Source organism: Scyliorhinus canicula, chromosome 5, assembly GCF_902713615.1.
Source record: "Scyliorhinus canicula chromosome 5, sScyCan1.1, whole genome shotgun sequence".
Classification (NCBI taxonomy): Eukaryota; Metazoa; Chordata; class Chondrichthyes; order Carcharhiniformes; family Scyliorhinidae; genus Scyliorhinus; species Scyliorhinus canicula.
In genome coordinates, this window is record NC_052150.1 from 92594433 (window position 1) to 92608029 (window position 13597).

Genomic DNA, 13597 nt, shown 5'->3' on the forward strand with positions numbered 1-13597 from the left:
ACACTTTAGTGAGATGAGGCTGGATTTGAATCTGGAGCACCTGGTTGCTTTTATACCTGGTTGAATACCCCTGATATACCAAGATGCATATGGTAATCTCTTAGTCCTTTCTTGTTACAGAGATTAAGGCCTGGATATTTGCTGAGGCGAGTGGCAATTAGAGAAATGCAGGGTAGGGGGTAGTGGAAGGTTGATTGGGAGAACAGAGTTTCTGTCAGGAAAGCCAAATACCTGGAAACGTTAGTCGAGGTTATATGATTCTGTAAGCATCTTTTGGCCCTGATTTGTTTCCCAAAAGCCAGTCTGATTGGCAGACTTGGCGGGTAGTTGGGTGGGGACCACCATGGAACAGTCAGCAGAACCAGATGCATCTGGTCCCAGACTTGGGTTTGGAGACGGATGGAGGGCAGTTCCAATTCCAGACCGTGGAAAGAGAGATGATGGGTGGGATTCTCCGACCCCCCGCCGCGTCGGAGAATCGCCAGGGGGCGGCGTGAATCCCGCGCTGCCGCTCCGGCGCCGGCTGCCGAATTCGCCAGCGCCAGTTTTTTGGTGGGGGTGGGGATCACGTCGCGCCGGTTGGGGGCCATTGGCAGTGGCCCCCTCGGCAAATCTCCGGGCCCCGATGGGCCGAGCGGCCGCCCGTTTTCGGCCGGTCCCGCCGGCGTGAAATACGCAAGGTCCATACCAGCGGGACCTGGTAGCCTGCGGAGTTCTCGGGGGGCCTGGGGGAATCCTGCCCTGGGTGGCCTGGCCTGCGATCGGGGCCCACTGATCTGCGGGCGAGCCTGTGCCATGGGGGCACTCTTTCCCTCCGCGCCGGCCTCCGTAAAGCTCCGCCATGGCCAGCGCGGAGTAGAAACCCCCTGCGCATGCGCAGGGATCACAGCAGCAGTTCTGCGCATGTGCCAGAATACGCTGGTGCTCCCGCGCATGCGCCAACTCGCGCCGGCTGGCGGAGGCCCTTCGGCACCGGTTGGTGCGGCGCCAACCACTCCAGCCCCCGGAAGTGCGGAGGATTCCACAACCTCCGGGCGGCCCAACGCCGAAGTGGTTCAAGCCACTCTTTGGCGCCAGTTCGGCTCGCCCGCCGTTTGGGTGAGAATCCTGGCCGTGATCTCTGACCTGACTAGGCTTTCTATGGGGCGAGAGGGAGCTACCTGATAGGAAGGAGTTTGAGGTTGGAGCGAAACACCAATGCTTCTCCTATTCCACAAGCAGTGCTATAAAAGTACTTGGCTTCCCCTTGAAAGCTATAATTGCCTCCTTTCAGCTAGCCATTTTTTCAAGGTCTGGGAAGCTCAACTTGCCCCTGGTGAAACATGCAAATTGTTGTATTCTGAAGCTGCCGTCCTTATTAATATATTTAAAATGCCAACTTCCTCCTGGAAGTGCATTGGTTGCCTGCCCAGGTGACACCCAGAATCTGGCAGGTGGAGCTGATTTGCCATGCATCTGGAATTGTTTACGTTTCAACAAGCCCCTTCCAATCTGCACCCGATCCCACATGCTCACCCTTACTAAAATTCTTACCTAATAAGGTGAGTAATACTGCCAGAGTTTGCTGATTCTTGATGATGAATTCATTCATATTTTAGCCTATTTATCCATGTTTTTCTGTTTTTTGCTGATAATGACTTTAACCATTTATTAGGAATTGCAAAATCAGTTAATTGTTATTTAGTATTTTATGGATCTGCTGTGTTCATGTTCAGCGCTGATTAATAAGGTATCATGGAATTTATGTTCACAACTAAAAACTAGATTTTAAAGAAGAAATATACCACCCAAATTAAGCTATTGAATGTTTTTCGATGTTTGTCATTCAGGTCAACAAAATAGTGGGCGGGATTCTCCCTTTTGGGGACTAAATCCCCACGCCCGCCGGAAAACGGGCGAGAATCACTCCGGACTTTTTCCTGGAAAGTCCGGGGTGACTCTCCGTTTTCCAGGGGGCTAGCAGGGCACCAACGTGCGTCCCGCAGCTCTGGCTGCTGGCGGGCCCTGTTGTCCAGACTGCGCAGCCGCGCATGTGCACGGTGGCCACAAGCGGGTCCGCGCATGCACGCAGCGGCCCATTCCGGCGTGGGTGCCACCGACAAGGCCGGCACGGAGTAAGGTAGGGCTTCCACGGATCGCAATGGCCTACTGATCGGTGGCCCTCAATCGCAGGCCTGGCCACCGCTGAGGCCCCCCCGGAGTCAGATACCCCCCGCCCCCCACCAGGACCGCTACCACGGCCATGGGTCTGAGCTCCCGCCGAGTGGTACCAGATATAAACCATGCCAGCAGGAGTTCGGCCGGTCAACCGCGGAGAATTGCCAAGGGGGCATGTTCCCCCGACCGGCGCCGCGTCGAACACGCGCGTGCATGACTGGCGGGTCCACGGAGAATGGCGGAAGTGCCGTCGGTCAGATTTCCGGCGTGAACGCCTAGTCTCTGGTCCCGTGCCGGGCGCGATTCCGGAGCGGAGGGTCGTAGAATCCTGCCCAGTATACTTGTTGAGTTTAATTTTGACACATTATTGCACTATTTGCACTACTGCACGACTGCACAATTTCATAATTGTGGGCACGAACTTCCGGCCTCGCTACACTTGTGCTCAAGCGTAATGAGACCAGTGAATAGCAGGAGAAGCAAAAGACGGGATCTGCACCAAGTGCCAAACAGTTTGTGATGCAGCCGGCCCACTGCCGTAGGCGAAATCGGGATCTCGCCGTAGCGTGGCAAGAAACCAATTATCACCACTTAAGCCCCATTTCCATACAATCACCTAGAGCCACCCCATATCCAACAGCCTCCCGTCATTCATCGGCTGCCCCAGCAAGTGCCCACGCTCTATTGAAAAGCGTGAACCTGACAGAAGGGCTTCTGTGAGCAGCCAAGGAGGTGAGTAGCCATCTTTGCTCACAGGCTAAAGAGCCCGGGTGTGCTGGGCTTGCCACCTCGATGCTCGGCGGTGGGTAGGGGACCATCCGCAGAGGTAGGGGTGGGGGAGGTGCTGGGGGGAGGGCAACTGGGGGCACAATCAACCGCAGCACCACCATGCCAGTGCCTGGATCCCAACCTCATTCTGGGACAACCCTTGTCCCTGGAGGTCTGCCCCACCGATCACCCATAACCCCTACTGATTGCTGAGGACACTGGCTGCACATTTGAAGGCTATCGCTAATCGGGAATTGGCAGTCGTGGGTAAGTGAGCACTTCACACATGTCAAGTAGATTCCCGTGGGTGGGAGGGCCATGTAGCATGTGGAGTCATTGCCTAGCATTCCAGTCGCACATTGATGCCTGGACACTGCGTGAGGCAACACCACAGCACCAGCGCAGAAGTCAACATCTGAACAGGGGATGTGACACAGCTCCAGGGACATGTGCACGGCTGGAGTCTGGGCGAGCGCCATGGGTGGGGTGGGGGTGGGGTGGGGGGGGCTGTCCCATGTGCTGCCTGTGAGACACGGCCTCACCAGAGGGGGGGAACCCGGGGGAGCTCTCCATGGGACGGGTCTGGGCTGGCATCCCCCTCCTCCCGATCGGTACCCGTAGGGCCCTGGGGTTCACCTTGGAACCAGTAGGGGCAGCTGGTTCGAGCCCCGGCTGCCCCTGCATCATCTGGCTCTGTCAGCCTTGGCGGTTCCCCATGGTTCACACCATGGTGTCGATGCCCTCAGCAATGCTCCTCAGTGAGTAGAACATGCTCTGCAGTGCCTCAGCCATGTCCAACTGCGTTTGGGACAAGCTCCACAGCGCCTTAATTATGCCCAACTGGGAGAGGAACTCGTCCTGCAGAACCTTATCAAGGTTGGCCTGGTACTGGGTGACATTCCCCAGTGAGTCAGACATTCTGCTGAGACCCTCAACTATGGCCGTCACCGACTGCGCGACGCCTTGGACACCATCACTCATGGTGCCGGCGTCATGCACCAAGCTCTCCACTGCGGTCGCAGTCTTTGCAGTGTTGGTCTCAGTGCCACTCATTGCCGGCGCCATCTCCTGCGCCCATAGCCTCAGGGACTCCTCCAAATGGCTGTGGATCTGCTGGAGCGATGCTGACGTCTCCCTCTGAATGAACTGGCCGCTGCCTATCGTCTCTATCAGCTTCGGGTAACCCACTTCCAGAGACTCAGCATCAGACTGGGACCCAGCTGGGTCCTGGGATCCAGCAGACCTCTGACTGCTGTGTTGCCTGGGGGTTCCTGCCTCCACCTGATGTACATCAGCAGCAGTGCGGTGCTCATCAGATTGTGCCCCATGAGCCTGACCATTAACATGTCTCACAGAGGTGTGTGTATCTGTGCTGGTGGAGGGTGGGGATGACAGCTGTGCGGCGACCATGGTGGCATCCTCGGAGCTCTCCTCCGATGTGTTATCCTCGAGGTCAGGAGAGGTTGCCACCCCAGATGGGCCGTCACCTGGAGGACCTGCAGGAGAATGGACATGTGGTCAGTGGGAGGGATGAGTCAGTCAGTAAGGCAATAACAACTCACGGTGGTTCCTCACCTCTGCGACGTCCACCAGCCTCCGCGTTAATGACTGCCCTGTCCTCTGCCACACTGGTCACCTCCAGGCACGCTCCTCGAAGGAGGTGAGGATTCTTATGCCTGGCACCACTCCGCCAGTTTGGGCCGTCTCCCGTCAATTGTGGGAGAGCTTTTCCTGAGGAGACACAGAAAGAGCATCATTAGCCACACAAGTGGTTCAGTGTTGGGAGAGGAAGTGTGAAGGCGAGGTTGGGGGAAGGGGGAGGGAGGGCTGGGGGTCACTTGGAGAGTTGAGGTGTGGATGTTCCCTTGGGGGGTGGGGGGTGGTGTCTACTCTCTCGTGCTGCCCGGTGTAGGTCACTGACCTTCCTGCATTGCTGCCCAGTCCTCTTTGTCATACTGTTGGAACTAACGTCTCCCGCCACTTCATCCCAGGCAGCACAGGTTGCCTTGTGGCTCACCCACCGGGATCCCCTGGGTAACAGGACATCCCTACTGGTCTCCACCGCGTACAGGAGCCTCCCCAGGTCAATGCCCCCGAATCTTGGGGCCAGTCTCCGCGGCGCCATTATTGTGAGCTGGCTGGGGTTGGCCGCCCAAGTGCAGTTTCAGTGCTGCTCAACCTTGTTAGCAGTAGGGCAGCACGGTGGCCTAGTGGTTAGCACAACCGCTTCACGGCGCTAAGATCCCAGGTTCAATCCCGGCTCTGGGTTACTGTCCGTGTGGAGTTTGCACATTCTCCCCGTGTCTGCGTGGGTTTCACCCCCACAACCCAAAAATGTGCAGAGTATGTGGATTGGCCACACTAAATTGCCCCTTAATTGGAAAAAATAATTGGGTAATCTAAATTTATTAAAAAAAAACCTTGTTAGCAGTGAGCGCGGTCCCGGTGAATTCGCTGGAGAGGCGTTATTTGTGGCATGCAGCCCGTGAGGCCTCCTTAAGTGGACCGAATAACGTTGAATGGCGTTGCCGGTTTCGCTGGGCTGAGTGCCGGGAAACTTGCGGCAATTACCTCTCAATACGACAATTGGAAATTTTTCCGGAGAATCGTGCCCAATGTGTCACCTGAAAATGAATAAGTGTGAAAAATGGCAGCGACAAACCAGAATAACTGTAATTAGAAACATTTTAAAAATATTAACTCTAAAAGATCTCAGCAATTAATAATTGAAATGATTTGGTTTCCTGCTTACCAGGAAGTTAAATGATTTTTAGGTTTTTGTCGAATTGTGAATTTAATGTCAATATGTTGCACTGAATCAGCACATTCTTGCTGCAAAAGAAATCTTCACCATATTCTGATGACAGACGTGCTCCTAAATTCATTATTTTGCACCTATCTACACTGTATCTACAGTGTTTTTAGTAGCAAACTGACTGCTTGCTTTTGCAGTTCAGTCATTCCAATGTAATACTGACAGTTTAAAAAGAGAGAAAATTAAAATAACAGTATACTCATCAGGCTAAAAAAACTCAGCAAGTCAGTCAACGCTGACACAGCCCGACCGTAACCAGACTGCATGAAAAGCTCACTAACAAGGGGGTCAAATGGATATCAAAGGGATGTTAACGTGAAGGGGATTATGAGGAAAATAAAGGTAGTTTTAAGGGATTTATATTTGTAATTGGTAAAGATTAGAACAAAGGCATAGTTTTAAGTGGGTTTAATTTAAGGGGCACGACCTAATGGTCGGGTCACGCCCGATTGAGCTCTAAGCAAAGTGGGACACTGGCACTGCCACCCAGGCACCCTGGCAGTGTCACCCGAGTACCCTGACAACCGCCACCTGTGTGGCACAACCAGCCAGGCTGACAGTGCCAAGGTGCCCAGGTGGCATCTTGCCCATGCCTGGGATCGGGCTCAGGGGTGCCCTGCCCTTATGAAGTGGGGTGCGGGGGCGGCTCAAGAAACCCCTAATTGGTAAGTTGGGGCATTGGGGTGTCCAGAGGTCGCTGTGGGGGGTCCAGAAATCGGTAAGTGGTGCCCAATCTCTCCCTGCACAGGCGAGCTGAGCTATTTAGTGCAGGAAATGAGCATAAGTGCTACTTCAGCGGAGTGTTCCTCGACGAGGTCCATAAATGAGACAGAGTCCGTTTAATAGCGGGGCCATTCTTGGCGCTGCAAGTGCCGGGAAACATTCCACCGAAGGCGCCCAAAACGAGTTTCTGTTTCATTTCCATTAAATTGCGCCCAAGCGTTTTGTGCCTATGAGTAGATTCTTGCTGAACAAAGGTGTTTGCATGTGTGGAGATTGGTTTCACTTCCAACTGTGATTCTGCTGCGCTTAAAGAGGGCTACCATGTGAATTATAAATAAACCAGGAGTGGTTGCTTAGCAACTGGGGCCTTGTAAGGCAGAGAATGTTTTAAGTTTTAGTTTAGCTGATTTGATGGTAGTGAGAAAGAAGGCAGCTCTTATAGCTCTGCTAGAAGCAGTTGGTTTTAAAAGGCTAGGGAAGGAAACCTATGTCAACCTTGCTAGAAGAAAAGCCATATTATGGAGTAATAGCAAAGAAAACAGATGCTGGAAGCCTAGAGTCCAGCCAGTTAAGGAAACTAGAAAAAAAATAATAATAATCTTTATTAGTGTCACACGTAGTACATTGACACTGCAATGAAGTTACTATGAAAATACACAAACCGCCACATTCCAGCGCCGGTTCAGGTATACTGAGGGAGAATTCAGAATGTCCAATCACCTAACAAGCACGTCTTTCGAGATTTGTGGGATGAGACCGGAACACCTGGAAGAAACCTACGCAAATGGGGAGAACATGCAGACTCCTCACAGAGAGTGACCCAAGCCAGGAATCGAGCCCAGGTCCCTGGAATATGAAGCAACAGTGCTAACCACTGTGCTACCATGCCAGCCCTGGAGAAGCTTCCAAGAGATCAGGGGCGCGATTCTCCGCTGCCCACGGCGGGTCGGAGAATGGCAGGAGGGCCTTCCTGACAATTTTCCCGCCCTCCCGCTATTCTCCCCCCCCCCCCCCCCCCCCCCACGGCCGCCCCACGACACGAATCGCTGCTCGCCATTTTTTACGGCGAACAGCGATTCTCCCCAGGCCGATGGGCCGAGTTCCCAGGCCTTTATGGCCGTTTTCACGAACGCAATCACACCTGCTCCAACCATTCGTGAAAACGGCCGCAAAGTGCCGTCCCGGTCAACCATGGCACCGTTTGGCACGGCCGCACCACGGCCGTGCTAAGGGTGGCATGGGCCTGCGATCGGTGGGCACCAATCGCGGGCAGCGGGTCCGATACTTGCGCACTATTTGTTCTTCCGCCGCCCCGCAGGATCAGTCCGCGGGGCGGCTGAGGGGCATGACGGCCCACGCATGCGCGGGTTTGACGCGTCTGCGTGATGACGTCATCCGCGCATGCACGGGTTGGAGCCGTCATCGTGCGCGTCAGCCGCCGTGACGCTTGGCGCGCGGACTTAGCGACGGTCGCTAAGCCCGCGATGCCGTGCTTCACGGGGCCGCGCTGCTAGCCCCGGCCGGGGGGGAGAATCGGGTCCTGTGAGGGGGCGCGGAGGCTGCCGTGAAACACGGCCAGTTTCACGGCAGCCTTTACGACTCGCCGCATTTGTGGAGAATCGCGCCCCTGGGGCACGATTCTCCGACCCCCACACCGGGTGGGAGAATTGCGGGAGTGCCGGGCGATTCCCGCCACATCACCCTGGCACCCGCACGCGGTTCTCCCACCCCCCACCCCCCCCAAAGCGGCGTGCCGCGTTTCACGATAGGCCACTCGGTGAATCGCCGCTCGCCATTTCTAACAGGCGAGCGGCGATTCTCCGGCCTGAATGGGCCAAGCGGCCTGCCCAATCCCACAGGTTCACGCCGGCGCCAACCACACCTGGTCGCTGCCGGCATGAACAGCGCATGAACGCTGCATGTGCGGCCTGTGGTGGAGGAGGGAGGATCGAGCACCAGGGGGGGCTCAGTAGGGGTCTGGCATGCGATCGGTGCCCACCAATCGGCGGGCCGGCGTCTCTAAAGGACGCAATCTTTTCCTCCGCTGCCCCGCAAGATAAATCCTCCATGTCCTGCGGGGTGCCCGCGGGGAGGACGGCAACCGCGCATGCGCAGGTGACGTCATTTAAGCGCTGCCGGCCGCGTCATTTGCGCGGCGCCGCTTTAACGCGTCCCAGCGCGCGTAATTGACGCGGCGCCACTCCTAGCCCCCTGGGGGTTGGAGAATAGGGGGCGAGGAGCAGCCTCCGACACTGGAGCGAAACACTCCGGTTTTCTCCGTTGGGAGAATTTTGCCCCTGGAGTTAACAGAACAGAGGAAACTGGTAACCAAAACAGATTGCTGTTCAGTAAAGTCAGAGTTAAAATGGCATTGGATCGAGAGAGGCCAGAAAGATATCTGCAGTGGTGCTAAAGTTTGTAAGAAATGCCCATAGTTTGGAAGATATTATTTGAAATAATTGTGGAAATTGGTGGCTGGACTCGAAATCTTCCAGACAAAGGAAAGGTGAAGGGTGAGGTGTAAAACCTGAAAGTGGAAACCTTGATGGAAGCAGCAGAGGGAAAGCGTAATTTTAAAGGGCAGCACGGTAGTATAGTGGTTAGTACAATTGTTTCACAGCTCCGGGGTCCCAGGTTCGATTCCCGGCTTGGGTCACTGTCTCTGCGGAATCTGCACCTTCTCCCCGTGTGTGCATGGGTTTCCTCCGGGTGCTCCGGTTTCTTCCCACAGTCCAAAGATGTGCAGGTTAGGTGGATTGGCCATGCTAAATTGCCCTTAGTGTCCAAAAGACGTGCTTGTTAGTGTTGGGTGGGGTTACTGGGTTATGGGGATAGGGTGGAGGTGTGGGCTTGGGTAGGGTGATCTTTGCAAGAGCCAGTGCAGACTTGATGGGCCGAATGGCCTCCTTCTGCACTGTAAATTCTATGAAAAGAAGGGGCGGGATTTACTGACCAACCCTGAAGCGGCCCACCTGCGGGTTTTTCTAGACCCATCATTGTCAATGGGATTTCCCCGTTGGGACTGGAATATCCCGCCGGTGTGAATAGTGAATTGGGTAAATTCCACCCAAGATTTCAAAGTGTGACTTTTGAGGGTGGAATTTTAAAAAAATTAATTGAAGTTTTTCCATTGTAACAAATGATGCAACAGAACCATTGGAATGGTACAGCTTAGCAGAAATGGCTTACCATACAGAGACACAGAGGGGGAGAGGGAAGAGCAATATGGCTGACCAAGTACAATCATTAGACTCACTTGTGACGCCTATATGCACTACCAAAGAACCAGGGAGAGAAGGAAAGCATACGAAAACGACGCACACCTTCCCAGGCAGCGACTACGTGCTACCACAAGAATTCAGGATAAGATCTTTGCACCATGTTCAGACATGCATCAGAACACATCTCCCTCAACTCCAGCAATACCAGAGGCACCAATAACACACTGTTGCAGCCTTCCCTTGGATGTCAGACCCATCTGAACCCTTGCAGGACACCCAGTCACAAATTCTGTTACCCCATATGACAATAAAAAAACATGACGAGGAAAATTCACAGAAGAAAGAATAAAAGAATATTTTACACATAACACAAGATGCAACAAAACCCCAATCTCAGGCACAGTACAGAATGATCATTATTCCACATATTTATACAGTGGGCCAGCTAATATTTATACAGTAGGTGCGGATTATAGTCATTAAAGTCACAGCCTCCCAACAAACTAACCAAGGCAGGATTAACAAAAAAAGAAACCTACCAGGATCAGAGAGTCTCAGCATATAAAGGACCAGGTCACAACCAGAGGCCCATGTTCCTCCAGCAAATGACAAAGAAGAGAAGAGGCTGCTTGTTCAGACAAAGGAACTTCCCAACCAAAAGAGGGGCAACAGGATATCAACCACAGTACAGGACCTGGCCCAGACCCACACCCACGTGCACTTACGAATCAGTGAACCAAGGGTACTCAAAACACATCAAGACTCAGCCTCTCAGGATGTCCCTCATAAGTGCCTTTGAGAAGGGATTTCCCAAGCATAAGGGAGCAATAGCACACCAGCCACAGTACCAGATCTGTCCTTGTCCAGAACCTTCTTGCACATAGAGTCAGTATCCTCAGGATACCCAGAACACAGCAAGACTGACCACCCAGTCGGCCCTGCCCCTCACTACCTGCACCTGGGGCAGCGTACCAGCCCAACTGATGCTAGAAAAGTCACATCAACCTCAACAGAGGAGACCCCAATGTCAACTACAAAGAGAAGAAGAATCATCCAGACGCCCATTCACTGAACATTTTGGGAGGGCAGGTTGATTCCCTCCTCCCCGATATGATAAGGGAAACTTTCTCCTTAACCTAATAGACTGAAACAGGATCTGTAACGGCATATTGCTCACCCAGATAAGGAGAAGAAATTCCCCTAAAGGAGGAATGCACAAATTAACCAAAGGATACTGGACACAGGCCAGCACTGTATGTCATTGCAACGAGGATACTAAGGAATAACAATGCCTGCGCCACCCGCCGGCAGGGAAATCACGCGGCCCACCCAAGGGGAACGCCCATGGTAGCTCCTACAGAAGGGCATCGGATGGGGGCCGTGGATCGTACCTCTGGCATGGGTAGCGCCAGTCACCGGTACACATGCCGGCAGGGACGGGGTCAGGAGTGCGATGCGGAGGGGAATGGATGTGGGGACGTAAGAGGGAGGCAGCGGAGGTATATGCGGGAGCATGGGATGCAGAGCAGTCCAGGGTCACGGTGCAGCCCATTGGAGCTGGCTAGGCATGGGGATACATGCCATGTTTGATGTGTTGTGTAGGCTGGGTCTGGATGGACTGCGCTTGATGCAGTGTAGCAAGAGACAGACTTCCAACACTCGATGAAATGCAACACGATTTTATTAAACAGCTAACGATTTACATATCCGACTGTGGGTTGACACTATGCTGACTTGACTGGAGACCTGAGGCTAGCCTGACCAGACTAACTGACTACCACATGGTGTGTGCCTTGACTAATGTTCACGAGCTCTGACTGTCTCAGAGCCTGGATCCCGAAAGAGTGGGAAAGCTGGTGCCCTCTGGCTTTATAGTGGTCGTGTCCTGTCTGATGATTGGCTGCTGTGTTCTGTGTGTTTACTGGTCATCCTGTGTGTCAATCACTGCCTGTCTGCACTCCATTATATACATGGATGTATATTATGACAATGTTAACATGCCTGCCTTTCACCCCTTGCAGAGAATGGATTTTCCTGAATCTAACCAGGAATGGTTGCTATTATTCTAGTTGCCCCAACCCTCGGGGATGCACTGAGCCTGTACAAGCAGGAGCTGGTTGGAGGTTGCCCTCCAGCAGTGGAGCCTGTCCCAGAGGGACAGGAGATATCCGGGAGGAAGGAGAGTCAGCCATCCAACAGGCCGCATCAGGCCTTGTGTATAACGGCAGTACCTTTCATTCGAGGACCTGCCAGACCGAGCATGTCATCGACGACTCTGGCTGAGCAGGGGGACCGTGCGGCATATCCGCCGGATCGAAGCGCACCTGGAACCACGGGGGTATGGAGGAGGACAGCGGTTCAGAGTGGCTGTCAAGGTGATAGTCATGCTGAACCTTTTCACCACAGGGTCCTTCCAGGCGCCGAGTGGGAACCTGTCAGGGATCTCGTAGATCTCACAGATGCACAGGTACAACCGCGCCATCAAGAAGGCCCTATATGCCTGGTTGGCACAACATTTCAAGTTCAACGTGGACCCAGCTCACGAGGATGCTCGAGTAGCAGTTTGCCGGCAACACCGGGATGCCCCAGGTCCAGGGTTTCATCATCAGAACGTATGTCCCCCTACGAGCACCACCGCATGAGGGCTGGTCTTCACGATCCAAAAGGGGTTCCACTCGATGAACTTACAGTTGGTGTGCGACCATGAGATGCACATTATGCACGCCTGCACCCGATACCCGGAAAGTGTGCACAACGCCTTCATACTGGCACACTCCACGGTTCCCTTCAACTTCGAGGCACACCCCCGGGCGAGGGGTTAGTTCCTGGGCGACAGGGGTTATCTGCTGCATGGTCGTGGCTGATGACACCTATCTGGAGACCACAGACCGACGCGGAGACCAGCCACAACGAAGCCTATGCCACGACCAGGGCCATGTTTGGGCAGTGCATTGGCATCCTGAAGCTGCAGTTCAGGTGCCTGGACCGCTCTGGAGGGGCCCTCCAGTATAACGCTAAGAGGGTCTCCTACCCTCTTAGTGGTGGCCTGCTGCTTCCTCCACAATATTGCACAGCAGAGGGGCAACATGCTGGAGGAGGAGGATGAACACCAGGCCTCGTCCGGTGAGGAGGATGCGGGGGTGGGCCAGGAGAAATGAAAATGATTACAGTTGTAACACTTACCTGGAAGCTCCATATGTTCACTTCTGGATGGTGAACAGCTGTGACCTGTGTTCAAACCCCTCAGATCAGCTGCAAGCCATCCCTTAATTTCTGGTTAAAAGCAAATTGCTGCGGATGCTGGAATCTGAAGCTAAAACAGAAAATACTGGACAATCTCAGCAGGACAAAGTCATCCAGACTTGAAAAGTTAGCTCCCTTTTCTCTCCACGGATGCTGTCAGACCTGCTCAGATTGTCCGTATTTTATGCATTCATTTCTGGTAGTGGGCTCTGATTGACAGCTTCCACGAAGCAGCTGTGACCTTGCTCCATTCATCATCTCATGGATGAGTAGGTTTTAGTGCTGAAACCACAATGATTACAAACAGCTGCCACATCAAAGAGAGTTAAGTGCATTCCAATCATGCCCCTTCACGCCTGAATTATCTTAAGTGCACTGATTTGCAGTGCTGGGGGGCGCTGATTTGCAATGCGGGGGGGGGGGGGGGGGCGCTGATTTGCAGTGTGGGGGTGGCGGCAGACCATGGTACTTAGCTATTGGGCCATCCATTCAAAATGGCAGCCCGATAGTGGGATTCCCTCGGGAATCCCTTGTATTCCTCGCCATGCATAAATATGCATGACATGGAACACTGAATTGCTCAGTGATTTGCACTCCCAGCTTGAGCAAAATCAGGTGAAAATCAGCTCCGGCAGGACAATTTAGTCACCCAAGTGGACAATTGCGCCCA

At 53.7% G+C, this 13597-nt stretch overlaps 1 protein-coding gene across 11 annotated transcripts in view; it reads left to right on the forward strand.

The window, feature by feature from the left end:
• Positions 1-13597, forward strand: part of cdk6 (cyclin-dependent kinase 6) — a 352894-nt gene that overhangs the window by 168244 nt on the left and 171053 nt on the right. The gene's annotated exons all lie outside the window — the stretch shown is intronic.